The 15,919-nt window shown below is 43.8% G+C and overlaps 1 protein-coding gene across 9 annotated transcripts in view; it reads left to right on the top strand.

Annotated features, from left to right (window-relative positions):
• Window positions 1–15,919, top strand: part of LOC105832186 — a 546,626-nt gene that overhangs the window by 433,051 nt on the left and 97,656 nt on the right. Inside the window, exon 1 of one of the 9 annotated variants that reach the window (XM_036293148.1) lies at window positions 9,245–9,464. The exons of the other annotated variants lie outside the window; for them this stretch is intronic. The gene's annotated coding sequence lies outside the window, so the exon portion shown is untranslated. Of the gene's footprint in view, window positions 1–9,244; window positions 9,465–15,919 lie in introns of those variants that run through there. 9 annotated transcript variants of the gene reach the window in all.

Below are 15,919 nucleotides of genomic sequence, written 5' to 3'. Positions count from 1 at the left end.
GGACAAATTAGATAAAAAGTTCTTAGATATTTGGGAATGAAATTTAAATCACGTTAATTGCGACTTGTTTGTCACGGGTCGTAGAATCGAGTCGAGGATCTTCGATGATACATCCCATTTTTTTCTGAGGGGAGAAAGGGAGAAAGAGACCCGCCCAACTTAGAATACATTAAAGGCATAGTACCGGCGACTTGCGAAAGGCTACGGAAAGTATACTCGCGCCAGGATAGCACACAGGCGACGAGGATGTTTAACAAACACTCGGGAAATTCGCTGCATCACCTTACGGGGCGGCCGTCGGTAAACAAGGAACGCCTCGAGTGCTTCCAAAAAAGCTTTCGGCGCCTACGTTAGGCGCCACCCATGCACCTTTTTCCCCTTAGGGAAAAAGAGGGATTATCTTGTTTTTAAACATCACCGCCATTATCCCACATTATTCTTCTCCGTCCAGGGTTTACGACCGGCGCTAGCTAGCTAGTCTCGCGAATTATCGCACTTTATCCGTCGCACTATCGCTTTCGGTTTTAACGACGTAGGTATTTAGTGTGACTTTAATCACTCAAAGTTTTCGTACAAAAGAATCACAGGTAATAAAGCAATTCACAGGTAAATAATAGGTAGTCATTTGCACGTCCAGATTGTAGTCTAACACTAGACAAAATCATTAAAACTGAGATTTTGTTTTTCGATAATATTTCTTAAATAAAAGCTAAAAACAAGACCTTGAAAACATTAATGTAAACTGTAAAGTGTCTTCTGTCACATGGTGCAGCAGTTTTTATAATACTGTTTTATACTTTGTAATAATAATTGATGTTTTTCAACGTAACGAAAATGAACGAGAAACTTTATACCTCATGCGTATTATGAGAAAAATACGAGAGAGAAAAGCATATGTAAACAGAAAAGTTAGAAAGTTATAAACATGTAAAATAATTTAACATTATCAATAATATACTTGCTATTGTGCAACTTGCAAAAGAAAATACAAACAAAATACATTATACGAACAAAAATTTTCGCTTTTAGCAGATTTTATATAGCAAAAAGTCATGAATTCGTATATTTGTGTAGGCTTTTAACATCTACGATCCTTTAAATATTCACCATCATCCTTTTTATTATTTCTTCTCAAATTTCGCTCTTTCATATTATATCCATAACTCCAGATCTCTCTCTATTCAGGAAGGGGGCGACGAATTCCCTCCTTTATAGATCTTTAAATCACATCCATTCTCGATTCCGCAAAAGTTGCCCTCCCTAGATAATAGATCTCCCTATCGCCGAAATGAAGGGAAGGGTCGTAGGGCATTTCCGCGGGCTGTCGATTGATTATCGATAAAATACATACACGCGCGACCGGAAACGTCGATCGAACTAACCGCAATTCGGTTCCGCGACGACCATCTAATTCACGAACTAATTCCAACGTGTTTTCGCGTCGCTGGTACGGGATCGGGCGAATTGCCGGCGTCGAATCCGTCGATTCTCACGGCGACGGTAGTTTCATAAACATCGTGGGAGCTTTTTCGGGCATACATGGCCATGAATATCCCTCGGGAAACGCCGACATGCGGACGAGAGAACGGAGACCTGACGCCACGTAGTAATATTTGCAGTACGGCTGACCCGGGGGTCGCGCCCCGTTGACACCGACGCCGGGTATCACGGACAACGCCCGGGTATACCTCGCCGTTTCATCAACCACACCTGCGGTCGCGTGTGACTATCTATGACGGAATTTTTATCTCCTATCGACATTTCCTCGTTAGCGAGGAAAACATGTCGGCCGGCGAACGAAACACGGCGGCAGGGAACATCGAGCGATAATATTTCATCGCGCGATTATCCCGTTACATGCTGATATCGATAACGTCCAAGGTATGAAACGATGGATTTGGTGAGGGTACATTTATCGAACGTAGGAAGAAAATAAAGGGATCTCCCGAGATACGGGAGATACGGTTCGTTAGCTTGTCGAGAGAGCGATGATATACTTAGACTAGAAATATCTTATTTAGCGACAAATAATATCTGTGATCGATATTCTAATAATATTTTATTATAATAAATTAGATTGATTTGTGAAATACACAAGAAGTGAGAAGAAATGTCACTTTTAACTGGAGCGGATCTTGATGCTTAATAATATTTTTATATCAATTTCTATATATATACAAATTTATATAATATAGTTGGTATTTTTTGTAACAAATACCTTTAAGTTTTTTTTAAGATAATTAATATAAAATATGTCTTATTCATAGCTGGATTTTCGCGCTCATATTTACTTGTATGATTTTATATATTTTCAAAGTAAACTGAATTGTGCGTCGAATATATTTTTCGGTCTTTATAACACTAGCTATAAGATTTAAATTAAATAGATTAGTAATAATCATAATATTTTTTAAGATACTTGTAGCATCAAAATCTAACGATCAAATTGATTTGAAATATTATTTCTAGCTTTAGTTTACAGTTATAAAACTAGAAAAAAAGATGAATTTTGTAATTGATATGAAAATATTATCCAATAAAAAAAATGGAAATTTTTTCTTTTATTTCTAACGTTTTATTTTATTTTCTACGACCGATACGACATAATGGCGAGAGTAAATGGTGGTGGGGAAACTTTCGCGATCGCGATTACGAAAGAGTAGGAGGTATAGATTTTTTTTATTATACGTTTCAAGAGTGCCGAAAGTTTTCAGCACGATTTAGCCGGAGATCGGGGGGGAGGGAGCGTCCGCGGGTTCGAAAGTTGGGGAAAATTTCTCATCGGGCTCCTCGGCGTTGCCAGCCAGAGCAGATCCATTAAACCGGAGCATAACTTCCGACCTGCGGCATTCTTAGCACGCTCGCAGGATACTTCACGTGTGCCAACAAAGCTCCTAAGTTACCCACACGTTCCCCAGGCATGTCTTCGGGAACAACGGGCCGGGAGTATCGACCTGACGCGCCAACGCGCCGATATTTGCAGCGCCGACTGCCTCCTCTTTTCTCTTTTCCTGTCCATCCCTTTGTAGCTGTCTATCCATCATACACCCACTTCATTCCATTCCACTGAATTCATTAAACATTTAATAATCCGACGCGCACAACCGTTTATAATATTTATTTGCGTACACTCTCCCCTCGTTGTATTTTTCTACGAAACTTATTCTGCCGAAGCCCACGTAATCGTCCGATTGCTCAATATTAAATATCTATTTTTCTTCTTATTGCGTCCGAGGATCTCACATAATAATCTAGCATTCGATGCTAACCGCTGACATAATTCCTTAGCATGTCATCGTAACTATTTCTGTGAATCGTCAACTTGTTCGTAAAGCCTGCCTCTATTCGACCGGGCTCGCTTTGACATTGTGTCCACCATTGTCCACCATTCTCCCGCTATACGCGGCTTAGTTCTCTACCGAGGGGCGATTTGATCCCAAACTGCTCTGTAAATACATCTCTTCGTCCCCGCGTCCCCTCCCCCTACTTTCCAAGAATCCCTCGGTGTCCCGGAGACCCGTCTTCGGCCTCGTTTGACGTAGTTTTCAATGCCGCCGGCCAGGACGAGTAGTCGGACCGGCCTCGTCCTACATCCTTCTCCCCTTTCCCCCTCCAACTTCTCTCCTTCCCGCAAAACGCGGTCCTCCGAATACTCGTCCGCGGTATTTGCGGATATCCGCCGATAGTTTCGCAATACCAGCCGCGCGCGCGGATCGGGAAGGGGTTGACGGCGGGAGCAACGAGGAACGGAGCAGAGAGGGAACGACAGCGGCCGGAAGACGGGGGGTGTACGGTCGTGCGATGCGGAGGAGAAGGGGAGCAAACAACGAAACCCTCTCTCTCTCGCACGGGGCGCCTGCAATTCGATCCTCAAAGCCCACCGAGTAAATACAGCAACGACGACGTCGGCGGCGGTGGCGCGGCGGCAGCGATGATGAGAAACGGCGCGGTGTGGGGGGACGGTAGCGTTTAATTAATTCCATCCACCGCGTCGTTACGATTGTATAACACAGCCGGTAACCTCCCCCCCCCCTCCCCCCGGTTCGTTTCGTTTTTACCGTTCCCCGCGTCACGACGCGGCACGGCCGTTTGTTCGGTTTCCGGGGGATGAAAACGTGCGCGCGATACTTCCCGGATGGAATAACGAAAAGATTGGGATAGGCTAGGGAAACGTTTTCTCAGCTTTAGTCCTAGGCTTGTCGGAGATCGGCGACGAAAAAATAAAGCGAGGGAAAAAGAAAGGAAAACTCGAACAGCGCGTGCTTTTCTCAAGTGACTTCACAGTTACGGTATTGAAAGTAAAATTGTGTATAATTTTCAGCGAAATGTACAAATGACTATAATAGCGAAAGGTGAAAATGGAACGTATGCGTACAACCTCTTTTTCGATGAAATCTGCATTTTTTTTTTTGGAGTTCCTCGAAAAGAAACGAGACAACGCCGAGATTGTGATATTATGCAAGGGAAGTGGGTCACGTGCAGAAGAGCTAATAATTATGGAAATGGCATGCATTATAGACGGGACACTCGCGCACAGAACGAACCGTCCTAGGGGCTTTCGTATTTTCGCGAGCACATTTGTTTTTTTTTTTTGTTTTTTTTTTTTTACGCTAAATACATTGCGGAGATACGCGTTGAGGTACATGAGGCCAGTAACGTTTTCAAAAAGTATCTCGTACCTCGCTATCACGTGGTTACGCGATTTTTTTTTGCGCTTTAATTCAGAATGCGTCAAGTCTGTAATGCACTCCGCCGTAATGTTATAATCTCATTTTCGCCGTCGACGAATTATCTTATTGCTACATTCAGAGTCGGAATCGCATTTCCCGATGGCTTTCTCGCTCGCAGAAATTAAACGATAGATCGAAGATTTTCCCTTCCGCTCGGTGTATTATTTTCAAATCGCACGAGCGTAATCCGGGACGAGCGATAAAATAAATTCCTTCGAATGTTCGTTCGCGACTCCGTTCCGCAAACGTCTCGTCGTAGCTCGTTCGAAAGAAGCGAGAATTGCTTTTTCGCGCGCGCGTGTGTGTGTGTGAGTGTGTGTGTGCGGGAGGGAAAAAAGGAAGGCGAACGATCGTGCGCGAAATCGAAAAAATGAAAACTATGAAAAATCGTATCATATGGCGCGCGGGGAGATAAAATTCTTCCTCCGCAATTCTTTATTCTTCTCAAGAGTAATGGTCATTCTGACACGTTTCTGCACTGACACGTCCCCCACGGCGGGAGATCCTGCAATATTACGGACGCGTCGAAGGCTTGGGCACGTTTCTGGTCTCCCGAGCGCGCCGGGGATATCTGCGTCCACGTGCTGCACATCCAGCTGCCCTGCCCGAGCATATCGCCCTTCTTCGTTCCATCCGCTGTCTCGCGAGAGCCAAATGACCCACATACGTCGAATTATGGTCCCGCGAGTTTCGCCGCCGGGTTCCACGGATTCCCATCGCCGTCGCCGCCGCGTCGATAAGAAGACGGACGTTCCGTTACCTCGTTCATCTGATCCGACTTCCGGCGCCTGAGAAGTCCCGACCTGATAAGCGGTCTTCAGATAAGAGCGTGCTACGTAAGGCGAGTCCCCGGGAAAAGTGTGAGATACAATCCGTGAGACGCAGATCTCACAGATAAATCAATGAATTAAGAGGGATAGAATACCAGATATTTTTTATAACCCAGCAATTAAATTTTTTCTTCCTGTAGAAATACACGTGCAATGGCACTCATGAAACAAGATTAGAAAGACAAATTTTGTAAGATTTTTTGAAACGTCTAAAAATCCGATTTTTATAATCACTTGTTAGATTCTTCTCTCTTTTCTCTCTTTATTTTCAACGCGAGCAAAGTGATGAACGCTTATTTTAATAGGCTTCAATGTTGTAAATTATTATAACAGAAATGAATAAATGGGAAACAGGAGGGAGAAATGAAATGAAATCCAGTAATAAACACAATAGCAGCCTGTTATTTTCCACGTTACAAATTCGTTGCTACGCCAGACAATTTCCTATAGGTGCATTTAAAATGCACCGCCTACGTTTGGCAGGGTAATTACAACGCGCGTATATACCAAGTACCAAGGCGCAAGGCGATTATTATCGGTTACGTGATCCGTTATGCACCGCGGTCTCGAAAGTGGCAACGTGGCGCAATCGATATCACTTAGCAGGTGGCGGAGTTTCTTTTACGGTCTCCCAGAGAAATTCGCACGGGAGGGGCGACGCGGATAAACTTTCCTAAAAGGAGATTAGGCGAGGAGGTGGCGGCGGCGGCCAAACGGAGGCCGGCCGATTAGGCGCCCCGTGGGAGTCGTCGTCTTTCGACGATCGATCGCTCGCGGATTTTCCGTCGGCCGGCGGCAGGTGATTCTCGCGGGGAAACGACACGACTCGATCGCTGTGCCGCGGGATTAGTTTTCCCACGTTTTCCCGCGGCGACAACGCGAGTCCCCTTGTTTGAACTGGCGTTCGTCTGACGTCTACTCGCGCGTCTAATGTAAAATGCCGTTTCGACGACAACGTCGTCGTCGTCACAGTTCGCGAAATTCCCGTGCAGTTCCCGTCTCTTATTTGCAGAATCCCGCTGACGAAACGCTCTTGTCGTTCTTACCGGCGGCTTCGCCTCATTGTGCGAGCCCGTCGGCGCGGGACTACCGCGTCTGCAAGCAAGATGTAAAACCCCCGCGTTCCCTCGCGCTCTTTAAGAGATCACGACGGAGGGAGAGCTTGCACGCGGAGAGACGCGTTCCGAGACTCTTGCATAGTTGTATCTCCGAATACGAGTGTACGTATAAAATTAACGGCGGTACTTCTAAATCTTGCACGACGAATTTAGAAGATTCGAAAGATGTCTCGCGTTCTTATTTTTCCTTAAATTGCTTTTTTTTATTACGTAATTTTTGGCAAATGGAATAAAGTACAATATGACGTTGCTACGAGACGGAGAGATTATTCGCGAAAGCTCATGTCGTCTTCCGATCGTCTATCGTAATTTTTTTAATTCGTAATAAGATTCGTAATTCGTTATAGATTTTATATTTAATAACAGCACTTTTCGAGGTATTGTTACTCGGATGTCGGCTCGAAACGTCCTTGACGCATAACATAATCCTGTCACGATCGAGAGGGCACCACTGTGCAGACGCAGGTACGATGATCCTTCGAATAATACCCCTGGCTCGAAGGATGCCAAACTGGATCGGTCGTGAAACATGATACGCACAAAGTTAATCCCAACTCGAGTATACTACGAGACTATTTTTTTCACGGAGACTCGCTTTGAGAGCCTCTACAAAAGAAAATCAGTCGAATACCTGGAATAATAATATGAAAATTTTAATTCTTACGCCATTCTCGATTCTTTTAATTTCATATGAATTGATAAGGGAAAAACAAACACGCGGGTTTCTAAGAGACGTAAAAATTTTCAGAGGTACGATTCTTGATCGTCTTCATAGGAATCTATTTTTGTCTTCTGTGACGAAAGAATCATAATTTACTATTATATACTCCTAAACACAAAAATTCCACGGTGGAGATGACGAAAACAAGTTGGTAAATATTTTCTGTATAAGCCAAAATCAACAATCAAGAAATCGTCGGGATAACAACGGGTCTTCCTAGAGCCCGAAACCCGAGAGGACGACTCTCGGAGCAGCGTACAAATTCGAGCTCCCCAACCCCTCGTTTCTTCCCTATCCCCCCCTCCTCCCTCCCCCGTCCCTTCCCGTCCTCCCCGCTCCCCGTGTACGTGTGCGTCGGGAGGACGAAGCGTTGTCGCCCGTTCCCCGCGCCCTGTATCCTTTTCGCCCTCCCGTGGGTTTTGTGTTCGGCACCCTCGTGAAAGGAGTCCGCCACACGCACTCGAAGAAAGGAGAAGAGTCGGTCGACTCTCTGAAAAAGGGAGCGCGCGCGCGGGGAGGAGGGGATCGCCAACGCAGCGGTACAGTGGTGGTGGTGGTGGGATGACGGTTTGCTGGGTAGGGTGAGAGAGAGCTTGGTGGGAGCGAGCGGCCGAGCTCGAAGCGGCGGACGATCGTACGGAGCAACAGTGTGCCGCGCGCGGCCATGAAGCGACGGTCGTTTCCGACGAGGGATAGGAAGGGAGAAAGTGTGTGGTGCGAGTGAGCGCCTAACGTTGGGCAACAACGATGAGCTCTAGAATCTAGGAGTGAGAATTAGAGCGTCGCGCGCGCTCCGCGAGAAAAACCGTCTTGAATCGCGAGTGGAGTTTCGAGGCGACCGACTCTGCGCAATTGGAGTGAAACGCGGTGAGATAAGCGGGCAACGTCTTTAATATTCCTCGTATTAGATCTATAGTGAGTGAGAATCGGGAGCCGGGAGCTTCGCTGGGGGAGGAAATTTCGTGCGGCGCAAAAGGAAAGAGCGTCGAGGTGAGCGTGAAAATTGAGTGAGAGAGGAAATTAAGTGCGGTGATACGCGGGCGAGAGAGAGCCGAGGAGGAAGAAGGTGGTGTCTCGCCGATCGAGTGCGAAAATTCATGATCGCGAGTGAACGGATCTCCCTTCCGACCAGACTTCCGCGAGATACGACGCAACCCGCCGATATTCCCCTTTCTTCAGGTGGAAGCCTGGAAATTCGAAATCTCACCCCTCCGGCTGGATTTTGTCGGCGCGACAAAAGGAGGAAGTTGCTCTTTCCGCTCGTCCCCTCTCCCTCCCCCCTTCTCCCTTCTCGACAATCCGGCGAATTACGTCAATTTCGACTCTACAACTTTCGCTTCGGGATCGGATCTTCCGAATTCTCCGGAGCAAGAGCGACAGGGTGTTCCGCGTGCGAAAGCTCGCGAGTGAAAATTACGGTTTTTTCATCCGGTGCCTTCAACGACATCGCGATAACGCGGCTCTCCTCTCAGGGTGAGAGAAAACGGTCGAGTCGCAAGTGAAACCCGCACAATTTTCCCGCGCGGCGAGCGAGAAACTGCAGCCGACGCTTCGTCGCCGCCGGTCGGGGTTTACTGACCTCGGCGGCCAGCACCGCGGAGTTGGCGACTGCTGCCCTTCGCGACGACGAAGGGAGGCTGACGAGACGACCAGACGCACGGCCCTTTGTGCCGTAGCTTGAAGAGCGACTGTCTCGCGACACTGTCTGGGACGGAATCACCTTCCACGGAAACCTGCATATGGCTGCCGCATGCGGCCTTCCGCGTCTCCACGCCGTACCCACGTCCACGGAGATTCGTCGTCAACCTCGTCGGCAGCAACGGTTCCACGTGTGAGACTCGATCGCGAGTGTGGAGTATCGCGATCGAGTGAAGTGCCGTGCGATTTTCTCCCGCGATCTGTGCTGCCGTTGGTGTTATCAGCTGATTGTGTATCAGCGGCGGGTTGTCGCGGCGGAAAAGTGTCGCGGGATCGAAAGCCACACGGAAAGTCGTCCGCGGCGGAGATGCGCTCGTAGCGAATCGTCGACCCCCGTCACCGCAGTCGTCGCAGCCGGATTTCTAAGGTAAGCGGCGCACGTTTGTGTCATTGTCGTCGTCGTCGTTACTGCTGCTTGGAAAACCCGGAGGAAAACTAAAAAGAAGCCACGGTTAATACCTGCGGCTTATCTCGAAAGTGAAACATATCTGACTCTCGATAGCGATCAGCCCGTCGACATAAATGACAATCGTGTGAGGGAAAATGGAACAGCTCACAGGTAGCTCACTCGAGAGGATACGACCCGACCAACTAGAAGAATGTCTTGTCTTTTGGGTACCGATTGTGAATAATGTTGATGAGAGAAAGATTATCTGAAAATTTTTTTAAGTGCACCCGTACATATGAGAAGCCCAGGGTTGCCACGTCGAAAACTAATCACTCCCGGTACTCGATAAAATACGAATTTTTAATAGCGGTATAACGAACAGTTTAAACATAAATTCGAATGACAACGAGAGAGAACGAAAAAAAAAAGAGATTACGCGTGTGTGTTAACGCTACGATGGCGGCCAATCCGTTCAAACAAAATGCGAGACTGAAACTTTCGGAAGGGCAGCGTATAGCCTGCGATTCTCGGGATAAAGGTATCCGGAAACGAACGTTCGTAATTGCGTGCAGGCTCGTTTTCGTCGAGGACACGCGGTTTTGGGCAGAAAAAGCTCTTCTTTTTTTTTTTTTAGATAAAAGAGGGAAAAAAGGAATTTAAAATGTCCTCTCGCGAGTGCGAATTACGCGCGCGTCACGTGGCGAGTTTCGGAGCGTGAAGAACGCGCTCCATTTTTTTTTCTCCCTCCACCATCGTTGCTGTCTTCCTTTTTCGTGCACACAACCCGGCGCAAAGAGGATTACCTCGAATCCGCTCCTAAAAGCATCTCGACGAGCGACGATTTCCATCGCGAGGGGCCTCACCTCGCGCGGATGAGTGACCCGTTCCGCGTGGATTATCGCACGATCGATCGCGGATTTGCGACATTTCGCGCTTTCGAGATCCTCCTGGTGGAGAAGCAACGAGCTTTCCTTTATCGATAATCTTAATGATTTAGATCGAAACCATGCGTGCCTCCGGAATTCATAACACAAAGCATTTAGAACGACATGACGAGAGAAAAACTAACTAAACTAATGAAAATAGTCGTGGATTTTTTTTTCAAAGTTTTTAATTTTCATTTTTTATCCTTATGGTACACGGTTGGAAAAACTTTTGTGATAAATTTATATTATATGCTCGAAATGGTCAATTCAAATTTTTGTATTAATTTAACATAACATGTATATAAAAGCGTAACATAAATTTTGAAATGCAAAAAATGTAACATTTTTATACAATTTTTACAGAACGTAAAACATATTTCTCCGGTAAAATTAACATTTATGATTTGTCGACACGTTCATTTTATATTCATTTATATTCAAATCTTAAAATTTATGTTTTAAAACACATTATTTTTATGTTATTTATTTAAAAATTATGTTATTTTAACTTTAATAAATGTTGAATATTAATTTTACGTGAAATTTTTTAATAACATGATCACAATATGATAACAATTCAACAAAGACCTGCTTTAACAAAATGTTTTCTGTTATTATATAATATCATATGTAATAATAAACACAGCGAATATAAATTTGTAGTTTTTCATTGTAGAGATATTTTAATACTTTTTTTCTCGCGTATTTTTCATTACATGCAACATTTAAATTGATTTAAATAGTAATTCGATCAAATGTTACGCTTAATGGCAACGAAAATTATTGCTTAGAAAAAAAAAATAATTTCCAGACACCTGTCCTCTCAGTTCAGTTGACGCTGCGGAATAAAAATCGCGGATTCCTAACTCGCTGTTTCGGGAAGGCGTGCTTTTCTCGAGGGAAAGCCGAGGCGGACGATAAAATTTTACTGCGGCTCGAGCTGCCAGGAACATCGGCGAATCGGGGAGCTTTAACGCATCGTGGTCGCGACTCTCACATGTACTTGCACTTTTCATCGACTGCGCGTCCTAGGGCATCTTGCGACGGTCGGGCGGAATTTAGAATCGGGGGTGGGGGCGTCGCTCTTGCCGCTCTGGAAAATTCAATAAAGTCGCGGGAAAATCTTATCGTCAATTCACGCGGAGTACACTTTACGATTTCGTAAAGAGAGATCGTCATTTTTTTTGCATGCCGCGTGTTACATGGTTACATCGTGCGTGTTACTCGCGTCTAGTACGAACCGACGTCCAATTCTCTGCCCTTCCCCCCCCCCCTACCTTCTGCTAATTCTACGAGAGTGCATTCTCCACCATACAGATTTTTTCCCGTTGACTTCGCGCAGCATTCTGCGCCGCGTTCCGCCTTCGAGCGAGCTTCGACCAATCGCCTGACTTCTTGTTATTTTCTGAAATGCGTTTGGGGCGACAAGGACACTTTTACCTCATCGATGTGTTCAGGCATAGCCTCACACAGTAGCCTTTCCGAAAACGATGACAATTGTACGTTACGCTCGACTTACGTCGTAAATGCCTCTTGTTTTTCCGAAGCCCATTGAGTGACAGGAATCTTCCTGGTGAATTAGTTCCGCTTCAGTTTTCTTTGTCTGCCTTAAATGGGCAACTATATTTTTACTTTAGAAATATAGTTCTCCGCCGGTTGACATCCTAATTTATTATTATTTTGCAAGCGTTTCGAACTCTATTCATCGAAAAAATTCAGCGTTCCTGTAATATATGTGTGAAGAGCTTCGAAGAGCGCTTTACACGAGTTACGTCTTCGATCGAGTCAAAACGCGACTTCTTGTTATTTCCTCGAGTGCAGCCCAGGCTGAATTTTACGTCTCGACGCGAGTTTCCCAAGTATCATATGCGGCGTGCTCGAAATCCGCGAAAATCTTCACGAACGTTACAACTTCAATCGAATCAAGTACCGAATGGTTGTTACTTTCCTGAGTACGTTCCAGGTGACAGGAATTTCTTTTCTGCGAGCTCCACAATAAGGTATGCAGAATAAGCAAATATTATATTGTCGAATTAAAACGAACTTTTTTAAAATGCGCAGAATTAAGTAGAGCATATTAAATAAAATTTTCGATAAAATATTTTCCGTCGAAATAAAATTAAAAACGTTGTTTGTATCCATAAATTACCATAAATATCAACAAAGCGTTTAAAAATCCTGAAAAAGGTTTATTGAAGAACTATAGAAAATGTATTAACTTAATAAGACAATTATTTATAACAAAAAAAGACGTTATTTATAACAAAAAAGTGTTTTCCTTCCTCGATCTCTATGATGTCCGAAATGTTTGTTTATTCCCCGTGAATTACTTCTATTTTTATTCGTGTAAATGACATACGATTCTCGCAGGATTCCGTGATAACTTTTTTTTTTTTTGACGTTTCGTGTGGCGCATCTTCCTCGCGGCAGGTTGATCGAATCGGCGAGACCGGAATTTTTTCGCGGTAAACGTAACACGATAGCTCTACGTCCGCATCCAATACCGCGCCAGACACTAGGAAGAAAAAGGTAGAGGCGTAGAGAATACTGGTATGATCTGACGAGTAAAAAAAGAGACAGAAAAGCGGAGAGAGAAATGGACGAACATCAGGTGGCGAGAATTCGATGGAAGTAATCGTAAGTTTCGCGAAAGGATAGACATGGAAAATTACTTTTGCGCGGCAAAATGACAGTGAACGTTACATCGATATGATTTTCGTTCCCTCTCTTTTTTTCTCTCTCTCTCTCTCTCTCTCTCTTCCGAAGAGGAAAGTTGAATCGCGATCTAGCCAGACCTCAAGAATTAATAACGTCACGAACGGAAGTTAGTTAGCCGAGTTCGCACCTCGTCGAGCCCGGATCTTTCTTCTCTATAACGATACAGAAAGAAATGGCGCACTTTTCCCCACCGCGAACTCTATTCTTGGATTAAAGAGAGTTACGACGCAAACGTACTCGGCCGGGCGGGAGGCTGGGTGAGCTCGGGGATTAATCTCGTCGCGACGGCGGAGGCGGAATCCCGGATCCGGGAGTTTATAAGTGCGACTGCGGCTGACAGTTATTAGGGACAGTTATGGCGGTGCCCATGGGCAAAAATGCGAGCATGTCCCGCGGCCTCCATGTTCGCGGCCTCCCTTACTTTATTTTAGTCCTCCTTCTCCCCTCCCCTTCCCGAACGTGATATCGAGCCCGGTGTTCTCGTAGAGATAGAGTGCAGGTTCTCGTGTAGAAAATTACTATCCTCTCTGTGCTCGACGCTCGGTGCCAAAAGCGATTTAGCCAACGACGCCGGAATCATCCAGGATAGCTCCTGACGGCCAACGAGCGGATTGAAAACAACGTCGTTCCCGCATATCGCTCGGTCATTACTCCACGGGAAAATCCCTCGGAGAAACGGCGCGCGTTGGCGAAAGTACGTCCGACGGGGTTGCCCTTAAGCTAAAGACGCTAAACGAATTTTTGCCGGACGAGATATTCGTCTATTGTAGTATTTTCCTTAGCATGATTCCGACACATTCGTACACAGTAGAAAACATTTTTACAAAATTGCAAACATTAATTTAAAACTGGTTCTTGTTAAAATTCTTGTGTTGAATTTTTAACGCGTCCGTCGTTAATTTAACATAATATGATTGTGTTATTTGAATATTTTGTTTTAAATTTGAATTTTCAACATTTCTTAGTATTAAAGTAACGCAATTTATGGATAATTAACATAAAAATAATATAATTTTAAAGAGGAAGTTTTTAAGTAAATGAATAAAGTGTATTTCTCATTTATTCTCAATATATTCTAATTGTTAATTTTACTAAAAAGAATATGCTTCCATAATTTAGTATTTATAATAATCAATCTCAACCGATGATAGAAATCTAATCACACGCGACGTTATTTTATATTCAAGTCGCGAAATAGTATGAATGGCTTTAGTTATAAACTATACAACTGAGTATAGCTTGCGATGGCTCGACTTTATATTTGTTTCATCATCGTATAAAACTAGTGATGTAAACGACAGATAATGTTTAGTTAAATGATCAGAATAAAATTTGTACATAACGAAAAAGCTGCTGAGGGCATGTATTGGAATTTCAGCTTTTATTTTTCTAAAAAAAAAATCGAAAAAACCTATATGCAAACTTATCGAAAAAATTCGCTGTAATATAATTCTGTTTATAATTCTGTACAAACTAAAATTGCTTAAAATGGGTTATTTCACTTGCTATTGTTATAAGCTTGAAAATGTTTCGTGAAAAAATAAAATCAAAATTGCATAAAAATATTAATTTATTATATTTTTGTTTGTTTTTAGAGTGAAAAAATTATCTATAATATTGCGGGGACGTTTCGATATTTTTATGCAAAGTATTTATATCGTGAAAGGGAGAGAGAGAAAAAGGGAGGAATGCATTGATTGGTAAAAAAATTGAGAGAACTCTTCACGTGGCAGATGAAACGAAAGTGTAGCGAATCGGCACGAGGTGGAGACACAAGTCGATGCACAAAGATGCATTTCTCTTTGCGCTTCAAGAGGACGCGGAAAAACCTTCTTCAATTTTATATCTCATAAATTTTTATAAATTATTTTGAAAATTTCTAAAGGAATTATTTATTGTAAATAAAAACTGTTTATTGACCGATATTTTTTAGCATAATATATTGTTTATTCAGACAGTTGCACAATGTATTATTTTTTGTCAAAGACGTAAAATAAAGATTAAAACGAAGAATTACTTGATCATCACTTTAACTAACTACGAATCCAATATTTTCTGGTACACCCGGTATATCGTGTTAAGGTTCTGCTAATTCACGTCTGCTCGGATTAATGTTCGTACGGACGAAATTGCTGAAATTTCCCGTATATTCGCTATACCGCGTAATTCACTGCGAATTTCATGCCAGCTATTTCTGCATTTATACACCGTATACCGTAGCCGAACAGGACTATATCAAGAATGATCTAGTCTTCCAACCGGCACGTGAAATACGACGATAGAGGAGAATATAACTCTTTCTCGCGCTATCTTATTTTATCTCTTATGTACGATCTTTTAAGTCTACAATCATTCGTGTAACTTTGAAAACTGTATATCTTATCGATGCAAGATTATTATTAGAATCAGAACTCAAGTAATGAACGAATTTTATTAGTTGTACATAAGTTCTAATGGGGAAGGAATAAAAATAATTGAATAAAGTAATCAACCAAGTGAGAAATGAGAGATAAAAATAAAATTTAATAATTCTTATATACACGTCGCGTTGTCAGACCGATTACACTTTCGCTTCGCCGCTCTCGCAAATTTTCTCTCGATTATCTAGAATATTTATGTACTTATCGCGCCTTCCTCGCTGCGCAGACGCGAATATAGAACGACCAGTTTTTAGTTGGGAATTGGCGAATAGTTCCGCGTCGTTTCGTTCCTGCGCAACGTCGCGGACTTCCTCGTCGTAGTGATTCCTCCACTTAAACCGAGTTTACGACGGGCGGAAACCAGCGGGAA

This window comes from Monomorium pharaonis, chromosome 1 (genome assembly GCF_013373865.1).
Source record: "Monomorium pharaonis isolate MP-MQ-018 chromosome 1, ASM1337386v2, whole genome shotgun sequence".
NCBI lineage: Eukaryota > Metazoa > Arthropoda > Insecta > Hymenoptera > Formicidae > Monomorium > Monomorium pharaonis.
Note: the sequence above shows the minus strand (reverse complement) of the source record. Positions and strands in the feature narration are given on the sequence as shown.